The 20,466-nt window shown below is 46.1% G+C and overlaps 1 protein-coding gene across 2 annotated transcripts in view; it reads right to left on the bottom strand.

Annotated features, from left to right (window-relative positions):
* The window catches only part of RPS6KA3 (ribosomal protein S6 kinase A3), a 319,536-nt gene that overhangs the window by 64,688 nt on the left and 234,382 nt on the right, over nucleotides 1-20,466 (bottom strand). The gene's annotated exons all lie outside the window — the stretch shown is intronic.

The following is a 20,466-nucleotide window of genomic DNA, read 5'->3' as shown; positions in this document are numbered from 1 at the left end:
AAAATATTTATGATCAGCAAAAATAGGATTTACTGTAAATTCCATTTCTCTGATGTTCATTGACTGACACAGCTCCAGATATTCTTAACCATTGGGTTATACTGCCCCCTACAGGAGTTGGATACTCCCTCTCTGCTACAGGTGCTACAGCCAGTTTTGTTACAAGCAGTGTCAGAAAAAATACAACTCCACAGAGAGGCGAGTGCTGTGTCTGTCAATGAACATCAGAGAAATGAATTTTACGTTAAGTTAAAATCCTATTTTCTCTTTGGTTCAATGATGGACACAGCTCCTGATATTCTTAACCACTGGGACGTGCCAAAGCAGTGGTAAACATGAGAGGTGGAAACAGCAAAAAAATCCCAAGGCTAAACACAGTAGCCAACTAGGCAACAGGGGCTCAACCAAACAACTGGAGCCTACCTGAGAAAAACAATACACCCTCAAAGAGGACCAAGTCCTCTAAACAGCAGCCTGCAAAACCTTGCGGCCAAGAGAGGCAGCCGCACATGCCAACACATCCACTTTATGGAATTTTGTGAAAGAGTGCACCGACGACCAGGTGGCCGCCTTGCAAACCTGCATCACTGACGCCTGATGACGGAAGGCCAAGGAGGCACTGAGCGCCCAAGTAGAGTGCGCCTTGATAGGGAAAGGAGGAACCTGACCCCTGATGGAATAGGCCTGAATTACCGTCTGTCTGATCCATCTTGGAGTGATCCCTGAGGAAGCAGACAACCCTGTCCGAGACCCATCTGTAAGCACAAATAGTGAGTCTGACTTCCCTAAGAGACACTGTAGCTGCCAGGTACATCCTAATTGCCCGAACCACATCCAAGGCATGCAAGGCAATTTCCTTAGGATGTTTTGGTCTGGGACACACGGAAGGCAACACAATGTCTTCATTCAAATGGAAATCAGAGACAACCTTTAGAAGAAATGACGGACAGGGGCGAAGAACTACCTCAACTCTCTCCGTGAGCCACCAAATAAGGTGAATGACAGGATAATGTCGCCAGTCAATACGTCTTCATTCCCACCTTCTGAGACAGCGTAAACAAGGGAATCTCCGGAAGAGTCTCAAAGGTAAACTTCTGGAGGACCAAAAGCACCAAATTGAGGTCCCAAGGCAACAACCGAGACCGCACTAGAGGAACCAAATGGTAAACACCCTGAAGAAAAGTATGCACCAGGGAGTGTGTGGCCAAGGGTCGTTAAAAGACTGTCAAAGCCAACACCTGGCCTTTGATGGTACTCAAGGCCAATTTCTGTTCAACCCCCGTGAAGGAAGGTCAAGATGCGACCGACCGAGAAGGAGCGAGGATGAACCCCAAGGGACTCACACCACTCAATGTACAACTTACACGTACGATGGTAGATTTTCCTAGAAGTAGATTTCCTAGCTTTTAACAGCGGAACAGTTGGAACCACTGATTCAGACCAACCCCTATGCTTCAGTTCCTGGCTTTTAACAGCCAAGCCGTCAAAGCCAGTGACTATTAAGCAGGGTGGAAGATTGGCCCTTGGGACAGCAGATCCTCCCTGAGAGGAAGCTTTCAAGGAACATCGGCGACCAGCTGCACCAGATCAGCGTATCAAACTCGGCGAGGCTGGTCTGGTCCGGGGCTACTACGATGACCGAAATCCCTTCTGTCTTGATCCTGCACAGAAGTGCTGGCAGAAGCTTGAGAGGGGGGGGGCGTAAATCAGATACTGACCCCACGGGGCCACTAGTGCGTCTGGTCTGTGGCATCCGCCAGAGGATCCTGTGACCATGCCACAAACCTCTGCACCTTTCTGTTGAAACGAGATGCCCCAACAGATTCACCTTGGGGGTGCCCCACCAGAGACACAACTGATGGAAACCTCCGGATGACGAGACCATTCCCCCGGGTCCAACAACTGCCAACTGAGGTAATCCACCTGCCAGTTTTCCACTCCGGGAATGCGTACGGCTAAAAGAGCTGGAAATAACGTTCTGCCCACCTGAGACAAATAGATGGGTTAATTTTTTCCTGGCTGATTCACTCATTCACACAAGCCAACTATTGCATTCTGACATTGGGGACGACTCCACTATCAAAAAACGCCGATCAGCGGCTTTAACCACTGATCGAATAAAAAATTTCCAACATCCCTGTTCAATACAGGTCGATCAACTTCTGTCATGCAGGCATGGCCATAGATGGACTGAAACTTGTCCGGCCCCCACTGAACTGGACGAATTTTGATGCATCTATGGCCAGCTTAAAGTGGAATTACACCCAAAGGCAAACATATTGCAGTTTACAAATTCATAGTTGTGATGGCTGCACTAATCTTTTTTTATGCGCTTTCCTTTATTTTCACCCGGTGATCTGGCCGGCAAGTCTGTTTTTCAACAAACCAAGCTGTTCTGCAGAAGAAGCAGTTACAGGGTTGAGACAGACCATTTCCTATTGATAGGGGTGATAGAATGATCATTTTTATTTTGTAGATCCAGACAAGGGACATAAGTTCTTTAAGAATATGCTATTATTGCCAATATGGCATCTAGGATCTAAACTCATTGTATATACATGCTATCTACAAGAATGAATACAGCACAACATTCTATAAAATAGATTACGAAAGTACACATATATGAATGGATGCAAAAACATTAATACAAAAAAGAAAACAAATCCATATTTGTTTATCTGAAGACCCAAGGATTTTCTATTCAACCATAAAATTGCACGTAATAGAAAAATATAAAGGTTTTTTTTTTCTCCTCTGAGTTCTGCTAGGATTGTGCAGTACTGTTATTTATCCACGCATATTGAGTCACAACTCATGTATGGAGAAGTTTTTTTTTTTTTTTTAAATGCAAACTTTACCATGGATAAATGCCACACACATGGATCCTGATGAAAGGACTTTTCCATAAAACGAGTCGGTTCTAAACGCCTTATTAGAGATCCATTATTACTAGAGATACTGGAATACCACCTAAAAAGTCCCTTGTCTGCATCTGCATATGATTTTATCTTAAATATTTCTAATTCATGGTGCTTTCTCCTTTCTGCTCTTTTAATGGTATAGTAAAGAATGTATTAATACATTGATGTATACAGTTTCTTTGTGGCACATGTAGGCTTGCAACGCTTTGACTCCCTCCCTGTGTAGGTGGGAGGTGTTCTACGATTATGTATTCAGAGAGATATTTTACAGATGTTATTTTAAAAACGACATGCAATTAAGCATCTTAGATGCCCACAGAAGCAATAAAGTTTCCTTGGTGGAAAGAGGATTCCAGTCTGCATTTTTGGGTCTAATTGTAAATGTTCAGTGTTTGTGAACAATGGTGGTACTAAAAACCGTGGAACTTTTCTGCCACAGGAACTAAGACGATGGCAACTTGATCCAGATGATTTAAGAGTGCCCGATGGAAATATGGTGATTTCCCAGGCTCCTTCTTGGGTTGCTTTCACTAGGGAAGATGGGTGCTCCTGACACTGGTAGCAGCCTTGATATTTTCAAGAGCTGGTCTGAAGACTGTCATAGCTGAAATTTAATACTAGTCATCTGCTTCTTGTATTCAATGAGAAATGGACCCACCACAGTGGTGGTTAGATCTTTTGAAAAGGATTCTGACCAGTCAGACATGTTTTGAAAAAGTAAAAACCAGTAAGGTAGTCTCCTTGGTAAAGGACACTGGTTGGGGTACATTTTGGGAATGGACTGTTTTTACGATCAAATTTCTCACAAAATAAATAGATACAAAGTCAGGATAATCCGTGATGAGTTCAAATGAAGAATTCTGGTCTCACCGATTTAACAAAGTCCTGTCCAGTGGGAAAAAATGGATTTTTGTAAAATCTTACCGTAAAATCCTTTTCTCTTAGCTCATTGACAGACGTAGTCCTCGGTGATACACCACCTTCGGGTTATGTTGCCTCCACAGGAGCAGGACTAGACAGGAAATTAAAAAGCTCTGGCCACACCCCAGGGGCAGTCCCAGAGGGTATATCCTCTCTCTCTCTGCCTCAGCAAATCAGTTATGTGAAAAAGCAGTCTTTAGAGATTTTAACCCAACTCAAAAAAACAGAGGGGCGGGGACTACGTCTGTCAATGAGCTAAGAGAAAAGGATTTTACGGTAAGATTTTACAAAAATCCATTTTTCTCTAGCGCTCATTGACAGACGTAGTCCTCGGTGATACACCACCTTCGGGACGTCCCAGAGCAGTATCACAACTGAGGGGTGGGAAAATGGAAATCAAATCCCAATCTAGAAGGCCCAACCGGTGCCAACTAGAAGTTTACAATGCTCATCCTTAATGATGAAACTCAACAAAAAAAGAGAAAACAATTTTTTTTTTTTTTCAAACAGAAAAAAACCCTCGAGGTAGACCACCGGTCTCCTCAAATTGCGGCCTGCAAAACCTTGCGGCCAAATGAGGCATCCGCCGATGCCGTCACATCAATTTTATAGAATTTTGTAAAGGTATGTACTGACGACCAGGTGGCCGCCTTACATACCTGGACCACTGACGCCTGATGGCGAAAGGCCCAGGAAGTACTGAGCGCTCGAGTGGAGTGCGCCCTAACAGGGAACGGAGGACTCTGACCCTTAATAGAATAAGCCTGTACCACCGTTTGTCTAATCCATTTGGCAATGGTCGCGGCAGATGCAGGCAAACCCTTTCTGGGGCCATCCGTGATCACAAAAAGTGAATCCGTCTTACGGAATGATTCCGTAGCTTTCAGGTATACCCTGATTGCCCGAACCACATCTAAGGAATGCAACGCATGTTCCCGATGATGCTTGGGCTGAGGACACAAGGAAGGTAGTACAATATCTTCATTCAGATGAAATTCTGAAACCACCTTGGGAAGAAAAGATGGCTTAGGATGAAGTACTACCTTATCCCTATGAATCACTAGGTATGGGGACTGGCATGATAATGCAGCCAGTTCTGACACCCTGCGAGCAGAAGTAATAGCCACCAAGAAGGCCACTTTCTGGGATAAAGTAAGCAAAAGGAGGTTTCTGTAGAACCGACAAAACCAAATTAAGATCCCAAGGCGGTAAGGGCGCGCGGACTGGAGGAGCCAGGTGCCGCACCCCCTGGATGAAATTCCGCACCAAGGATTTGGTAGCTAAAGGCTTCTGAAAGAAGATTGCTAATGCTGAAACTTGACCCTTGATGGTGCTCAAGGCTAGCTTCTGCTCAACCCCTTGTTGCAAAAAGGCCAATATTCGAGACACCGAATAGGTACGTGGAGGAAATCCTAAAGATTCGCACCACGCAATATAAGTTTTCCATGTGTGATAATAGACTTTGCTGGAAGTCGCTTTCCTTGCTTTAATAAGGGTAGGAATGACTGAAGCTGACAAACCTCTGTCCTTCAGTACTTGGGTCTCAATGGCCAGGCCATTAAACCCAGCGACTGTAAAGCATGATGGTAAATTGGTCCTTGAGACCACAGACACTCCCTGAGACGAAGTTCCCACGGAACGTCTACGACTAACATGTCCAAGTCGGCCAGGCCGGCTTGAGGAGGCCAGCCTAGAATTTCTAGGACCACTGGCGCTGATTGGATCTGAACCAGGCGTCCCTAGAGGTATCTGGCCCCGACCATCCGAGAAAGTCTGGTCGTTTTCTGTTCCCACACATTTATCAGATACCTGATAGTTATCAGGAAAGGTGATCTTTTCTGGTTGAACCTCAGGGACCGAAGTCACCCGACTAGAGGCTACTTGGCCTACCTGGTCAACCAGATCCGATTCCTGTGAGGTATCGGGACTAATCTTAGGAAAAGGTAAAGGAAAAGATCTATTCAGGGAACGGTAATTACCGCTTCCTGTAGTACTTAAATGTTGGAAGGGAAGAATCGCACCGGTAGTAGTGGTTGATGCTCGATCTAATGTCCTGAATACCGGTGAAAACGTCCCCCCACCCTGAAACCGGGTGGGGGCGCACCTTCAGGCTGTGTACTCCTTTGCTTCGGGTTTGGCTGGGTTGGTCCTTTGCTTGTCCGACCAGCCCTTCTTGAACCCTCCTGGAGGAGTCTTGCCTTTCCCGCTAGTACCAGCCGGGCGCCCTTTATGGGCGGTAAAGAAAGGTCCTCGCTTGTTGCGAGGTCCCTTAGCTTTAGCAGCCTGTGGCAAAAAAGTGCTCTTGCCCCCAGTGGCATCCTTAATGATTTCATCTAGGTTGGCCCCAAATAGACGATTCCCCTGAAAGGGGAGATTTGTCAAGGTCTTCTTGGAACCTAGGTCAGCTGACCAGCATTTTAACCACAGCACACGTCTGAGGATCACCGCTGTCTTAGATGCATGCCCTAATAAGGGAGTAGTGTCCAAGGCTGCGTCACAGATAAACTGTAGCCCTTGTATAATCTGTTCCATCAAATAAGATGTCTCCTGGGGAATATCTTTTCCCCTAAGATCTTGGCGTACCATTTTCGCCCATTCCGTAAGTGTCTGGGAAACTAGACCAATAACAATTACTGGTCTAAAAGCTGACCCTATCAGAGAGAAGATGGTGCGGGACTCTGCTTCCATCTTTCGATCCACCGGATCCTTAAAGGACGAAGTGTCCTCCACTGGAATAACCGTGGCTTTATTCAGCCTGGAAATAGGCGGATCCACGACTGGTGGTACCGTCCATTTCTTAATGATGGATTCCTCAAACGGATAGCGTCTAGCAATACGCTTGGAAATAGTAAAGGTACGTTTAGAATGCTCCCATTCTCCTTTAATCTGATTACCGAAACATTTAGGTACAGGAAAAGCCTTCATCGTCTTGATGGGCTTATTAGTACCAAAAGGAATCTCTGTTTCAGTTGCCTCTGCCGGTAAAGCCTCAAGTTTTAAGGTTTCCTGCACTGCCACAACTAGTGCGTCCACCAATGCTTCTTCCTGAATAATAGCAGGAGAAGAAGCGTCCTCCTCACTGTCTGAGGGGGCTTTACCTGGGATAACAGCCCTTGCAGAGGAACCTGCAACTGCCGTGACCACCTCTGAATCTGAGTCAGAGGTGTCAGATGGTATAGGGGTAGGCGGGGGTCGCTTCCTTGACCCCCGTCCCTGACAGGCCGCCTCCACCCGAGCCACCATAGACTCCAAAATTGCTGTAAATGACTCTATACTCTGTGCACCGGCGGGTCCCGTGGCCCCCTCGAGGGAAACAGGTGGGGGAATATGTGTGGCAGGGTCCATGATAACTCCAGTTACTTCCTGGATAATATAATTCAAAAATAAAACTTTTTTTTTTTTTTTTTTCGACCCCCAGCGCCACAAAAAGCCCCTTAGTGTTACCTGCTAGGGATCCCTATCGATCGAGAGAGAGAGAGAGAGAGATAGACCCCCAGGCTCACCACTTGATGCTCAGAGTTTAACTGCAACAGGTTACAGCGCTGTCTTAACAAACAGGAAGTCTTTTGGCTGGCTGCCCAGGAAGAAAGGAGGCGGCTCCGCCCCTCTGTACGCCTTCCGGCGCCTCCCCCAAGCTCCACGAGGTGTTTGGATCACCTCAAACATGGCCGCCCCCATGCTGGAGACACGAGGCTACGCCAAAATGGCGGCTCGTGCGATCCAGCAAAAAAAATGGCGGCGGCCCGTACTGAATAGCGGTGTGCTGCAGGGCACACAACACTCTCACTGCATGGGGATATGGCGTGGTTGGCGGTACCGGCCCTGGCGGACCGCATGGCCGTTCGGGAGGCCTGCTGATAGCTGGAGATCTGATTAGGAAGGCAGTCTACATGTCCGTGGCTTCTGACTGGTAGGTAGCTTATTCTTAACCCATAAGATTCCCAGAATGCCACAGATTACATCTTTAAAACATGTATACAATTAGATTGTTAGCTCCCAAACCAAGCCTCCTGGCTTTTTGCACACATAAAATCACACTCAAAGTAGGAGGATCTGTGTCATGTTGTAGGATAGAAAGGGACTCTATCTTACCATACAGAGAGGGTCCCGCGTTCACCACAAAACCCGTCAGGGGGAAAGGGGGAACATACTACTCACCATACCGGAACCAGGCGGGCACCAACTCCTGACAGTACCCCTCTCCACCGGGGCGGGAGGGCTGTCGACCGATACGGACGCCGTGACTCATGGTCTTTGGCGTTTCAGCGAGACGTTTAACTCGCGTGGACAGTCCTTTAATGGGACTTTGTCGCGGCCGACCCAGCGCGGAGCTATGGCCTGCACGCGCTCGTAGGCTGAACTGGGGTGACCACCGGATCTCAACATCCAGCCCGTCGCCCAGTTCAGCTTTCTTGCTTGAAGATCTCACAGGAACACTGGAGAAAAAAGCTGTCTAAAAAAATCCTTTAAGAAAAAATTCTTGCCAGGACCTAAGATCCCAGCAAGGTATCTAGGTCCTTACTCCTAACTAGACAGAAAATAACTGATTTGCTGAGGCAGAGAGAGAGAGGATATACCCTCTGGGCCTGCCCCTGGGGTGTGGCCAGAGCTTTTTAATTTCCTGTCTAGTCCTGCTCCTGTGGAGGCAACATAACCCGAAGGTGGTGTATCACCGAGGACTACGTCTGTCAATGAGCGCTAGAGAAATAGGCATTACACTTTGCACAAAAGCATACGCCAAGAAATGTGAAACAATTGGTCTCTGACAATAGAACACCAAGAGCAAAATATGAAACTTAACTGTACACAAGGTCAGTCCCAGGTCAACACCAGAATGGAGAAAGCCAGGAAGCAACCGATGACATATTTGCAAGGATGAGAACCCGTAGTTTCACATCAATTAAAAAAAAAAAAAAAAAAAAAAAAAAAGACAAGTTCTGTGGTGATCTTCCTTGAAGTACCTTCTGAGCCTTTAGCAGGGTAGGAAGGCCTGAATCTGAGAATCCCAGGTCTTGCAAAACCCTGGCAACAACAGCCTTGCTTGTTAAAGCCAGGACCTTGCGACTGAAGGTTCGGTCGATCAAAAAAGATCCAAGTGTTGTCCACAGAAAGGTTAATGTTTGAGTACCCAACTGGACATCAGAAGATCCACATCTAGGGTGCCCCTCTATTTAGTTCCTGAAGAGCCCACTCGCTTGGTGGCAATCGCTGATGGCTAAGAAAATCCACCTGCCAATTTTTTTCTAGCCTGGAATGTGGATGGCAGAAATTGGAGAAACATGCACTTTTACCCAAGACAAGATGAAGGCTCTTCAGCTGCACTGATCAATGCAGTATGGCAATGCTAATCACTCTGAATTCTAGGATTTTGAAGGCAATGACCTGACCTCTCCTGTGCTGACTAAGGTCCATGGACTGAGAAATTGTCCAGAACACAATCACAGCCCAACAGGATAGCGTTTGCCAAATCAACTGTTCTTTGGATTTCTAAACAGCTTCCAATACATGCAGCCAGAGTGACCTATGCACAGAATCCAGATATTTGTGCCAACTGCTTCAGCAGTGAAAAACTGGATTTTTGACTTACCGTAAAAAACATTTCTCTGAAGTTCATTAACAGATGCAGCTCCATATTCTTCTTAACCATTGGGTTATGCTGCCCCCTACAGGAGTAGGACACTAGGCAGGAAAAAAAAAAAAACTTTACCACGCCTATGGGGCAGTCCATGAGGGCATACACCCACTCAACTCTGCTATAGGATTCAGTTTTGTTGCAAGCAGTGTAGTAAGAAAAAACCCCCAACCCAAATAGAAATAGAGGGGCAGGTGCTGCGTCTGTCAATGAACTTCAGAGAAAAGGATTTTATAGTAAGTCAAAATCCAGTTTTCTCGATCGTTCATTGACAGACACATTCTTTTTAACCATTGGGACGTCCCAAAGCAGTGTTTGTATGAGGGGTGGAAAAAAAAAAAACGCATAAAAGAACGTAATTCCCAAAGGCTAAACTTAGCCCCTTCAAAGAGAAAAACATTTTGTTCTTTTAAACAGCAGCCTGCAAAAGAAGCATCCGAGCATGCAAACACCTCTACTTTGTAGAATTTTGTGAACGTGTGCACAGACGACCAAGTTGCAGCTTGCAAATTTGTATTACTGACGCCTGAGGGCGAAAAGCGCAGAGACACTCAGCGCTCTAGCAGAGTGCACCTTCACAGGGAAAGGTGGAACCTGACCCTTAAGTGAATATGCCTGTACCGCAATCTGCCCGATTCATCTGGATATGGTCGCAGCAGACGCAGCCACTCCCTTCCAAGGTCCTCCTGTGAGGACAAAAAAGTCTGACCTATTGAAAGACTCAGTAACCGCCAGGTAAACCCTAATCGTCTGAACCACATCCAAAGAATGCAAGGCAATTTTCTTGGGATGCGTGGGCTTAGGACAGAGTGAAGGCAGCACAATGTCTTCATTCAAATGGAAATCAGAAACCACCTTAGGAAGAAACGACTGATTAGGTCGAAGTACCACTTGATCTCTGTGGAACACCAGATAAGGCGAATGGCAGGCTTAGCGCTGCCAATTCAGACACCCTGCGAGCAGAGGCAACAGCCACCAAGAAGGCTACCTTCTGTGACAGTGTAAACAGAGGAATCTCCCTAATGATTTTAAAGGGAGGTTTTTGAAGTACAGAAAGTACCAAGTTAAGGTCCCACGGAGCTAACGGGGACCGTATCGGAGGAGCCATATGGCGAACTCCTTGAATAAAAAAGTGTGAATCAGGGAATGCGCAGCTAAAAGGGCATTGGAAACACACCGCCAAAGCAGACACATTACTAAAGTTGGTGTTTGTTATAAATTTGTAAAGTGTACCAACATCCCAATGATACTAATAACCAGAGAGGATAGTCTGTGTAGGATCTAGGTGAGGGATCCTCAACACTAGGACTAAATTCTCAAAATAAAGGAGAAGGGAAAGATTAGAAGGCAAGAGATCCGGTGGGTATAAAAAGAGAAGGGAAAGGGAAAGAAAAACGGGGGAAAAAGAGAAACAAAAAAAGAGAAGAGAGAAAAAAAGGTGGGGTAAGAAAATAAAGAAAAAGAACAAGGGAAGGAAAAAAGGGAGATAGAATGGAAAGAAAGGAAAGGGGAGAAATACAGAGTGTAAGAATAGCTAAAAAGAAGAGAAAAGAGGGCTGGTGGGATTTTGACGGTACTGTAGATCTAGAAAGTAAATAACTTGTTTATAAAAAATACATATTTATTTATTTAGCAAAATTAAAAAACACAAAAGACATACAATAGTACATACAATTGGAATATATATTATTGTATCCAATGTTGACATACAAGTAAAGGAGCAGGCAATAGATATAAACACGAGACAATAACCGGTGGTCAAATGAGCACCTGGCATCTACCCAACATGTTTCGCGGACAAGTGGGTCCGCTTCTTCAGGGGTTTGATACAAAATAGTGTTGTTTTAGCCTTTAAGATCCTGTATGTAGACAATAATGGATATAGTTGTCTGAGATGCTCAACAGAGTAGTGTATATCACTCTCAAGCCTAAGACAGTGTATCATCTGTCAGGCCAAACTGAGTGGACACTTGTAACCTGAGATGCTGTTTTGGGGTGCCGGGAGTCTTAATTCTGATTGCAACAGTGCAATACTGAGGTAACTTGCTCAGCCAGCGTGGAGGTGAAAGGGGGATGAGGAGGGGGGGGAGGAAGGGAAGGAGAGGACTGGAAAAGAAAAACGGAAGGGGGGGAGATGTCTCCCTGGCGTCGCCAGCAGCGTGCAGTCTCTAGGTCGTCTGTTTGCATGGACAGCGGCATCTGATAATAATATTATTATGATAAGCAGACACATTGCCTTTTAAAGCCTTCTTTGGAGAAAAGCCAAAATCCTGGCCACTGAAGAGGAGCGTGGATGCACCTTAAGCGATTCACACCAGGAGATGAACAATTTCCACATACAATGATAAATATTCCTGGAGGTAGATTTTCTAGCCTTCAACAGTTTTAAGAATCACTGAGTCCGAAAGACCCCTATCCTTGAATACCTGGCTTTCAACAGCCCCGACGTTAAAGCCAGCGACTTTAGCAGGATGGAAGATTGGCCCTTGAGACAGCAGATCTTCCCTGGGAGGAAGTCTCCAAGGAGCATCGACGACCAACCCTACGAGATCTGCGTATCAAGACTGGCGAGGCCACCAGAATGACCGGAATCCCTTCCACCTCTATACTGCGCAGAAGCCTCGGCAGAAGTTTCAGTGGAGGAAATACATAGATCAGCCAATACCGACCCCAAGGAGCCACCAGTGCGTCTGTGGCTTTGGCTAGAGGATTTTGAGCTGAGAAACTAACAGGTCTACATTGAGTGTCCCCCACCGGACACACAGCAGGTAAAACACCTCCGGGTGCAGGGACCATTCCCCCTGATCCAACATCTGACTCCAAGTAATCCGCCTGCCAGTTCTCCATCCGGGTATATGCACGGTGGAGAGGGATGGAAACAAAATTTGCTGCCCATTTTAGGATCTTGGCCACCTCCCGGGCCATCAGGACACTATTGGTACCCCCTTGATGATTCACGTGAACCACGGCCGTAGTATTGTCCGATTGACTCCGAACTGGACAACCCTGCAGACGATTTGTCCAGTGACTCAAGCAAAGCTTTTTGCTCTGAGTTCCAGAATATTGATTGGACTCCCCCACGGTCTAATACAATGGAAGAAAGGAAGGACTTGCCCTGAAGCAGGGCCAAGGAACGGAGCCACCACTAAAGAGCACTTCTTGCGTTTTAATTAAACCAAATCAGATTGTCCAAAGATTTTGGATCTTTGTTCCACTTGACAAGAATATTCCATTACAGAGGTCTCGCGTGGAACTGAGCAAACGGAACCGCCCCGAAGGTAGACACCATCAGGCCTATAGCTTGCATGCAAGTCCGCAATGAGGACAGAGTGCTGGTTAACAGTAACCGAATCGCCCTCTGCAACTTTTGCAGATTTTATGGGGGGAAGAAAACCTTCGCAGAGGTTGAGTCCAGAGTCAGTCCAAGATAAACCATTTTGGAGGCTGGGACCAGAGCAGATTTTCTTAAATTGATGGTTCCACTGAACTCTTGCAGAGTCCATACAGTGATTGAGAGATCGCCCACCAGAACTGAGTGGGAGTCTGCTCTTAAGAGGAGATCTCCAGGTACCCTAATACCACAATCCCCCAGTCACAGTAATGCCAATATCGGAGCCAACATGTTGAAGACCCTGGGGACTGAGGCGAGACCAAAGGGTAATGCCAAAAATCGATAATGTTCCTCTCCGACAGCGAAGCAAAGAAAACGCTTGTGTCCAGCGTAAATAGGGATGTGTAGATATGCGTCCTCGATCTCGATAGAGGCCAAAAATTTCCTTTGGTGTAGGAACGCCACTACCGTGCAAATGGACTCCATTCGAAACCTCTGAACCCGCACAAAGCAGTTCAGAGCCTTGAGGTCCAGAATTGGACGTACTTTACCTTTTTTCCTGAGAACAGTAAACAGGTTTGCATAAAACCCTTGAGAGCGTTCCCGAGAGGGAACCGGCACAATCACCCTTTGGCAGCAGCAGATTTTGTACCGCCTCTCATAGATCTGAAGGCGAAGATTGGACGGGAAGAATCTGTCCGACGGTCGGGACCTGAATTCGATCTTGTAACCCGATTTGAGCAGCTCATGGGCCCATTTGTCCTGAATCAAGGAGGTCCCTGGTTCTGGACAGAAAACAAAGATGCCTCCCCACTCCAGATACAGGTGAGGGCGTCCCTTCATGCAGACAGATTTGTCCACAGATCTGGAGGGGCCTATTCTCGGCTTACCCGACCACGTCTTCTTGGAACCCCCAGATGACCTAAATGGCTTAGGTCCCGTCTCCTGCACATTGGAGGCACGAAGAAACCGCCTGTGTGCTTAAAAAAAAAAAAAAGGGCCCTGTCTATTACGTGACAGGGCCAAGCGGATAGAGGAAGAAGAGTACTCCCACCTGTGAGTCCTTTGATCAGTTCATCCAAAAAAGGCGGTACCTCGTAAATGGGAGATCGGAGAGAGCTTTTTCTTTTTAGAAGCCTGGTCCGCAGACCAGCTTTTTTAGCCACACCATGCATGGTTACCATTATTGCATTTAGAACAACTCCACTGACTCGCGACAATTGTGTCACAGTAGGCAGTAAAAGGAAGTACCTTTGCCGCTTTTTAGGGGATTTGCAGGCCCCGAAGGGACCTGCGCCCCCCCATGTTAAAATCTTCTGCAGTGATAAAATCCGTGCACCCACCAGCACCCTTGCGTGCGCATGTGCAGTAAAAAAGGAATCATCCTCACCGCAGCGCACCCGAAGTGCGTGGATGCAGACCCAGTAGAGTCACTATATGCTAAGCTCACCCTGAGAACATAACAAGCAGGGGAGGTCGCAGACCACGGTCCCGCAAGGAGACGTCGGTTAAAGGTCCACAAAAGGACCACCTAATAGAATAGGGTCGCCCACCATAAAGGACCTAAACGAACATAGCCCCTTAGAAAAGGGAGAAGGGGGCCCGCCATGACACCGACACGCAGGCAGAGTACCCCCATACAACAATGCCCCCACTGCGCCCCCCAGTACAAGGGAAGAGCCAGGCAGTCCATATATCCACCTCTTTTACCCAGGTCAGCAGCTCAAGCAGCCTGGTCAACAGCTCAGTCAGCTTGGCCAGCAGCCAGCCGTAAGTAGGCCGCAAAGCTGCGGCCTAAATTTGGGGCCCGTCAGCTCTGTTAGCTTGATCAGCAGCTCGGTTAGGAGCTCAGACAGCCTGGTTATTCGGTCGGACAGCTTGGTCAGTCACTCGAACAGCCAACTCCATCAGCCGCAAGCCGTGGCCTCAATTTTTGGCCGGATCCGGCCGCGAGAGGTGATCCGTTGGCATCCGCTCAGCTTGATCAGGCCTCAGCCAGCTTGGTAAGGCACTCAGACAGCTTGGTCAAGTACCTGGACCGCCGCAAGTAGGCCCCAAAGCCACGGCCTCAGTTTTCGGCCTGTTCTGGCAGCATCTTTTGGCAGTACCTGTGCAATTCCATAAACTGTATAATTCATACAAAAGTGCATATAGTGCAACGATAAAACCAAAGTGCTGCGTGCTAGTAAACTTTCAATAAATTAGCATGGGCTGTGCTCAGTGTACCATATCATAAATCACATATGTATATACAAAGTGCTGAGTGCTGTTGATACCAATAACCACGTGTGTGATTGCGTGCTATAACAAAATATGGCGCCAGTGGATACCCCACCGATTGCACTGCTGCTTACCGCACTCTTAGTAAGGTGGCTCAGCACTCCTTGGTCACTAGAACAGAAAATAAGCCTCCATTGCGTAGTATATGTTTGTTAGGGTAAAACAACGTAGCATCCACTCACATTTAGGGAGTTCACTATCAGCTTGAGGTGTTCGCCAGGTCGCTTCCGCGTTCCACAGGCTCAAACCACCTTACTAAGAGTGCGGTAAGCAGCGGTGCAATCGGTGGGGTATCCACTGGCGCCATACTTTGTTATAGCACGCAATCACACACGTGGTTATTGGTATCAACAGCACTCAGCACTTTGTATATACATATGTGATTTATGATATGGTACACTGAGCACAGCCCATGCTAATTTATTGAAAGTTTACTAGCACGCAGCACTTTGGTTTTATCGTTGCACTATAAGCACTATATGCACTTTTGGTATGAATTATACAGTTTATGGAATTGCACAGACATAATATTTAAGTGGTAGCGCCGGTCCCAACATCACTTGCACTTTTTTCTAATCTACTACCTCAGTGGTAGGTTGGGGGCAGCTTACACCACTATTTTAGTTCAATAAAGTACTGAAACTCCATAGCGCTGGTATTTAAACCCTTTTTTTGGCAGTACCGTCCGCTCAGCCAGGCACTTGGTCGGCTTGGGCAGGCACTCGGTCAGATACCCGGACCGTCGCAAGTAGGCCCCAAAGCCACGGCCTCAGTTTTCGGCCTGTTCCGGCCCCATCTTTCGGCAGTACCGTCCGCTCAGCCAGGCACTCGGTCAGGTACCCGGACAGCCACGAGTAGGCTGCAAAGCCGCAAACTAAATTTTCGGCCCAAACCAGCCACATGGGGCGGAGACCAGCGGAAGAAGAGACATTCGCTCCCCCCAGCCTATAACCACCGCGGGGAGCCCAAAGGACATCCCTGCCCCAGTCATTAGCCCCCAGGGGGCCAGGAACTTGCTCAAGGACCCCCTGTGTGCGATCCGTACAGCCCGGCCAGCAACAACCACATCCACCCCCCCCTCACTGGAGCAAGTGGCAAAGCCAGCTCCTACCTCACCCGGGAGGGGGGCATGGGGGTAGGTTGGGCCCAAAAGACCATCGTGACTGTTAGAGGGGCTAAGGGGAATGGAAAGGAACCCGGAGGTCTGACTATCCCAAGGAGGGGCCCACGTCCACCCCGAGGGACCACAAAGGGGGAGGGGGGGACACTACTTACCACAGCATGGACCGGATGGGCACCACTCCAGTCAGACCCCCTCCCCATCTGGGAATAGGTGGTGCTTGCGGCCAAGGGGTACGATGCGACTCAAGTCAAACCAGGTCGTGTGCGTCCTGGCAAGGCGTTTCACTCGTGGACCAGCTCCCGACCATTGGGGCTCTGTCGTGGCGAGACCTAGTGTGGAGCTGTGACCTGCACACACTCGCTGCCCAGACTGGGAGAACTTAAAGATCTATAATATCCATTCCGACGCCCAGTCCGGCTGTTGATTGTAGTTCTCTCAGGAACATAACTAGTTAAGAAAAAAATTTTTTTAACAAAAGGTTCCCTTTCAAATAAAAAATATGCTAAGACCGAAGTCCCAGCAGGGAACTAGGTCCTATTCCTAAACTAGGCAGAAACAAACTGAATCCTATAGCAGAGTGAGTGGGTATATGCCATTAGGGACTGCCCCATAGGTGTGGTAAAGTTTTTTCATGCCTAGTGTCCTACTCCTGTAGGGGGCAGTATAACCCAATGGTTAAGAAGGATATGGAGCTGCGTCTGTCAATGAACGATAGAGAAAATTCTCTTTATGGAGTTTAGAGGCATTTTGAGATGGTCTAAAAGACTAGAGCTACTGCTAACACAGGACAGAAGGCCAAACCAGTTAAACTGGAATCATAGGAGGGAATTCAACTTTCTAAGCACGATATCCCCACAGGCAAGTATACCTTCAACCTGTCTAGTTGCATCTCTGTTAACTCTGATCACTGGAGCATCCATTTTGTGCATAGACCATCTATTAGTAAATCTCTTCTCAAAGGGGAAATGCTGTGGCATTTTCAGGTGGAGCTCAGGACCTTTGTGATGAGACACAGCCGCAAGAGTTCTAAAAAAGCATATGGTTTGCAAGAGCAGACTGATCTTCTAAATGCAGGGTGATATGCACTGCATCCAAAAGACCTGAAACAACCGCTTGTATTTCTAAGACTGAAGTGATCCCAAAAAAGCCTATTCCAACTGCTTGGATTTTGAATCCATAATCTCAACAGGGGCTACAGACCTAGTCGGGTTCAGAGACACAGGACAGTCTGAGGCATCTAGAACTCCATGTACAAAATGATCTAGTAGATGGGCACACTTCGGAAGTCCCTATGGGGCTCGGGGAAGGCCTCGGCTCTGCTGGAAGAAGCAGGAACATATTTAAAGGGTGAAGACCCTCTAAGGTGCCCCAGGTTCAGGATTACAGGCATTGGTTCCATTTGGGGATAATGGGAAAATTACCCTAGGACCATTAAACAAGTATAGGCTGAAGTCAGTTGTAGCACCTGGACTATGCCCTGTGTCTGACATCACCTAGTGGATGACGCCAGTGCTCAATCCTTCAGGCTTGACTGTTACCCGGGTAGGATGACGGTAACAGGAATTTTGTAATGGTACCCAAAAGGTACCAACTGAGAGGTAGCTCCTGATGCTTTAACCTGACCAGCATTATTAACTAAATTAGCCCTCACTGCCTGCACCCAGAAAGCACTCTGTAGCCAACTCTGAAAAGAAAAGTTTGGAAAGAATTACAATGCAAATCCCAGTGCCTGAAGTTCATATTTCAGGCTAGACCCACCATATCTAGAAGCCTACTTACCTACTTACTATGAGAGTCATGCCAGAGACTGTGCCATGGCTCTGAAACAGGCGAGTATTTGGTGGCTTACAGTACAGAAAGGTAAGGAAAGTACCACAATGCAGGACCTGGTGCCAGAAGGTTATATGCCGGATAGCAGCGCAATCTGGGTCTAGTCCAAAGGTTGCTGGTCCAAGATATATCAATATAGATAGTTGCTGTGCAGAGACTAGCTCAAGCAGCATTTTTGAAATCACTAAAGAAAAATATATATGGTGTACTAAGTACCTTGAATAAATAAAATTGAAAAAAGAATAAAAAGGCTAGCAAAACCCTCCTGTTGGCAGCAGCATAGAACCAGAGTGATTGACAATTCCAATTTCCTTCAATGGGCGATAAAGAAATCAGGGTACATTCACACCTATGTGTTTTACTGCAGTGCTTGCTGCATCACTGATACGGCTTGAGAAAAGGTGCATCTTCCAGATGGATAAATGGTAAAGTGTAAAATATGCCTGCAACACATGAAAACGGTGTGAATGCAACCTAAGTACTAAATTGAGATTAACTGCAAAAAAAAAAAAAACAAAACAAAAAAAAAAAAAACACATTGCTCCTCTGAAAAAATAAATTAAATTTTTATGTTGGGGGCTGTTTGGCTTCAACCTATGTAGAGTGGTGACTACATATGTATGAAGTCTGAAAATTGAAGGAAATGTGCCTATATCAACAGACTTGTTTGCTTTAAGTGTGTTTAGCATTCCCATACAAGTCTACCATACCAAGGGCTGCAACTAACGATTATTTTCATAATTGATTAGTTGGCCAATTATTGTTTTGGTTAATCGACTAATCAGATAAGAACCTCTAAAAAAAAAAAAGTTGGTGTACAATTTAGTTAATATTCTTGAATATCTTTTTGCAGAGGTAATTATAAATATCCAGCTCCACTCAGACAGATTTTGAGTTATTAAAAGTTTAAATGTGGTACATAGACACAGAGATCAACATTTTTAAAATTTGAAAAGACCTAAAACAGTATTTTGCAAATTTTCAGACTGGATTGTTATAAAATATTCATGACACACTCCCTTGTAATAGGCAGGCAGCTTGATAGAAGCTCCCTGCGCCTGCTGGGCATGCACAAACTAGCTTTCCTTTAGAAATTTTTTTGGGAACATTCATCTGATTTTCTAACCATTAGTGGGGTCCATTCGGTGTTTGTTGTCAACCACAGTGACAGGAAAATTCGAAGGAGCAGAATTGAAAACTTCTCGATCAAACGAATCTTCAAATAGTGTATGGTTTTTTGCTCAGAAGTTATATTCATTTTAAAATTGAATGTTAAAAGCAAGTGGGATTTTCAAACAACACGCATCCATTCAACAAATATGCAAATCATTTATGTACAAATATTCATGCAAATATTCTTGTCCAAAAATCAAAACATGTATGAGCAGCATAAGAGATTTAGTAGCAGCAGCATGATTATTTTTTAATCACCTGTCATGATGGGGTTAAAAAATTTGCCTTTAATAGTACGAAAAGAGATAATCACGGTTATAATTTCTACTGTTAAACAGTGAACGTATTTAATCTTGTATCGTGTTTATATAATAAATATGTCCAGATGTCGGGTATGCAGGGTATTTTAACTGGAAGTCAAAACATGAAGCTATAAGAAGGGTGGAGGGGAAGGGGGGGGAAAAACATTTTTATATTAAAATAGTACTAAACGTTTGGACTTTTTTCATGGATATAATAATGTTAAATATAATCCACAATAGGCTTGTGACGGTATCAGATTTTCATGCTGCGATTAATTGATTAAGGTTTTGCCACGGTATACGGTATTATCACGGTATTCTATTATTAAATTTAAATTATTAAATTTCCACCTCACTTCAATTTCATTGCTGAATTTAGGGGCTTTGGTTCACTTATGCACATTATTATATAGTCAGTCAGTACAGACTCTGTGAACCAGGCCTAAAATAGGTCATCAAGCAGTGTCTGGCCTAACTGGTGATAACTGGTCCTGGCGCTCGGCTCCGATCCGATGGCCTGGTCATTAAGAGGGCAAATCCTTGTGGTCAAGATGTGGTTAAACCTGAAGGAGGTGTTGTTTATAAATTACTTTACTATTGCTTTAGGCCTGGTTCGCATGTATGCGGGTTGGTGGTTTGCATGTATGCGGGTTGGTGGTTCAGATGTATGCGGGTTGGCGGTTCACATGTATGCGGGTTGGCGGTTCACATGTATGCGGGTTGGCGGCCCACATTTGCACAGGCATAGCAGACCATTGATTTGAACGGGCTGCTATGCCCTCATTTTCAGCAGAAAAAAGGTGCATGCAGCATTTTTTTTAAAATTCAGTGGCCTTGAAATCCATCCTGCTTTTGCACCATGCGACTAACCTGCAGTTCCTGCTCTGGCAAGCTTTCTGCATTTTTTGTATACGTGGGCACGGCATTTAAAAACAGTTTGCGTGTGCAGCAAC

This window comes from Pelophylax lessonae (assembly GCF_965119305.1).
Source record: "Pelophylax lessonae genome assembly, chromosome: 2".
Lineage (NCBI taxonomy): Eukaryota > Metazoa > Chordata > Amphibia > Anura > Ranidae > Pelophylax > Pelophylax lessonae.
Note: the sequence above shows the minus strand (reverse complement) of the source record. Positions and strands in the feature narration are given on the sequence as shown.